Source organism: Lygodium microphyllum, unplaced genomic scaffold (genome assembly GCF_053477565.2).
Source record: "Lygodium microphyllum isolate KBCC unplaced genomic scaffold, Lygodium_microphyllum_v1.1.10 scaffold_806, whole genome shotgun sequence".
Taxonomy (NCBI): Eukaryota; Viridiplantae; Streptophyta; class Polypodiopsida; order Schizaeales; family Lygodiaceae; genus Lygodium; species Lygodium microphyllum.
In genome coordinates this window covers 2730-5458 of record NW_028230235.1, presented here as the reverse complement: position 1 = coordinate 5458, position 2729 = coordinate 2730, and positions in this window count along the sequence as shown.

The following is a 2729-nucleotide window of genomic DNA, read 5'->3' as shown; positions in this document are numbered from 1 at the left end:
GACAAACTATCCTCTATGGTCATGCCACATGGAGTGTTTCCTCAATGATATCGAACTTTGGGATTTTGTTACAGTCCCTATACCCCAACCTACCATGGATCCTCATGATGGTGTGACTACATATTCATAAGCTTTATGGGATCAATTGAATGCTAGAGCCCACTCTTCTCTCCTTTTGAGTTGTATAGATTATGTGCTTGTGCATGTTAGACATCTCCACACCACTGCACTGATTTGAAGGAGATTGACATCTCTCTTCTGGATCGAGAGATTTGGGCATCTCTTATCTCTTGAGTTGAAGCTACGATAGCTCTCTATCGTAGATTCTCCTACAATGAGAGATCATATCCATAGGATGGAGGAGATTCAAGATGAATTTTTATTCTTGATATAGACATTTCTTCAAAGGATCTAGTTGTGACACTTCTCTCACATCTTCTGTCACACTGACATATGATGTGTTCTACACCAATCTTCTTACTTCTCATGGTCGAGAGACTCTTACTTGGGAGAAGCTAGTCCATTGGTGCTTAATAAAGATGTGTGTCATAGTGAGCTAGATTCTTGTGGAGCCCGTGCCCATGGCTGTGCTTATGTGACTTTATCTATAGGTACATGACAAGCCAAGCAGAAGAAAGGGAAGCAAGAGAAGTTGGTGTCATATTCCAACTTTGAAACATCTTTTGTGTAGAAGCATAGAGGATATCCCACGTGTCCTAATTGAGGGAAGACCTCACACCCCGAGAAGAAGTGTTGGAGGATATGTTGTCACCTTCATTTGGGAACCAAGGGTGGATCTACCTTGGAGCCTTTGTCTACCTCTACTTCATCACCCAAAATTTTCATTGAGTTAGTTTTTCTACACATTTATCAGGTGGAGGAGCCTTCTTCAATTGTCTTGACTTCTGAGCAACGTCAGCTCTTTGATAGTGGTGCATTGAGTCCTATGATTCCCCAAGCTGATTTGTTACAAGATCTCCATCCATTAGAGGGTATCATCACTATTGATGACATTTCTTTGGCACCTATTAGTAGTGTTGGCACCTTGCCTCTATTGTCTGATTGTCCAAGCTTCATTTTTGAGGCCCTATTCCATCTCCTCTCCATTTATGGCCTTCCTAGCCTCGAGATCCACATTGTCTTCATTGAGCTAGTCATCTTTGTTGAGGGTTCTTCTATAGGAGCCACTTTTGTGACAAGTTGGCAGAAGAGGGGGACTATCTACGCTCCATTCCCCTTCCATTGTGCAGGGACATCTGGGCAATTTTCTATTGCCACACTCATTCCTGATTGTGCACCATTTATCCAATAGGTTCCATCCCATCCCCCATCATCTCCTCTAGTGGTTCCCTCCTTGTACCTCCCATCCCTTTCAAAGGGGAACGATATTGGTGATGTGGTTGTGGATTTCCCGGCCATTTATCTTTTAGAGGGGGCTTCCCAAGATTGTAAGGAGTTTCTTCAGGGTTTCTAGTTTAATTTAGACCTTTTGTTTATGTGGCTACCCCTTTTCTTCACCATCGCGCCACTACTCCCTGCCGCTTGGCCATTGGTCCCTAGTGTTTCTATGTAGCTTATGGCACCTTAGATAGTTCCTCACTATTGTTTCATAGTTGGGTCAAAGGCTTGGCTCACCCATCCCTGACGACTAGAGTTTTTAGGAGTGATCTGTTTGACGCCTCTCCATTTCCATTGTCCTTGGTGGCCGTCTATTTGATTGGATGTTTATATGGGGAGGGGGTCTTTCTACTTGGTTGACTTTCTTCATTGATGGACTACATCGGTATTGACACTCTTCTTGCCACTCTCAGATCTATATCTCCTTTGGCCTTCCACCACATCTAGGATCTGAGAGGGGATATTAATAGTCATGTGTATCTTGTGTGGTTATCTCAGACTTGTGAGCCTTAGTTTGAGTCAGATGAGAAGATTAGGAGCTCAAACATTGTATTTGTTTGTCACTTATGTCTTTTAGGTACTTTAGATGGAGAGCACATTAGTGAATTTCTTTTTGTGCACTTTTGGCTATTTTTAGGGGTTTGACCATATTTAGGATTTTCCCTCTTTTTCGCTTATATATGGGTAGCTTGCCCTCTCACTTTCATTATTTATTATCCATAGTTGATCCTTCATGATCAGCTAGCCCTCCTCATTCTCTTATCCCCTTACTAGTGTCTAGTTCCCACATTGACAAGTAGAGTTGCATATTGGGACTAACTCTTAAAGCCTTGTACCTTCAACATTGCAGTCACATTGTTCCTTCTCTCTCTTGTGTTCTCTTTGTCTCCTTATTTTTTCCATGTTCACTATCCTCTTTCCGTTGTGCACTCTCACAATAGGAAGTGGAAGAAGGAAAGAGAGGAATGGTTGGGTCAGGCACTCTATGATTCCTTGAAGCTTGAGCTTGTTGGTGGGGATATGGAACGAGACCGGTTTCCTTGGGTTATGCGAGCTTGTTGGTGGGGATATGGAACGAGACCGGTTTCCTTGGGTTACGTGAGCTTCTTGCCATCCCGCAGAGTGGCACGATGGGCTCCCTTGCTAGCATGCTTGGGGATTTAGCAGATTGCATATATAGCTCTTCCTCATCTAAGAACGGTAGGCCAACAGTTGCCAAGACGTGCATCCAATCCCGCTCGTCATCAGGGCAAGGGATTTACTTGGTCAATGACCCATAGGGTTTGCTTGCCTGTGCATCACCTTTTAGCATGGTTGAGATAGCATCAAGG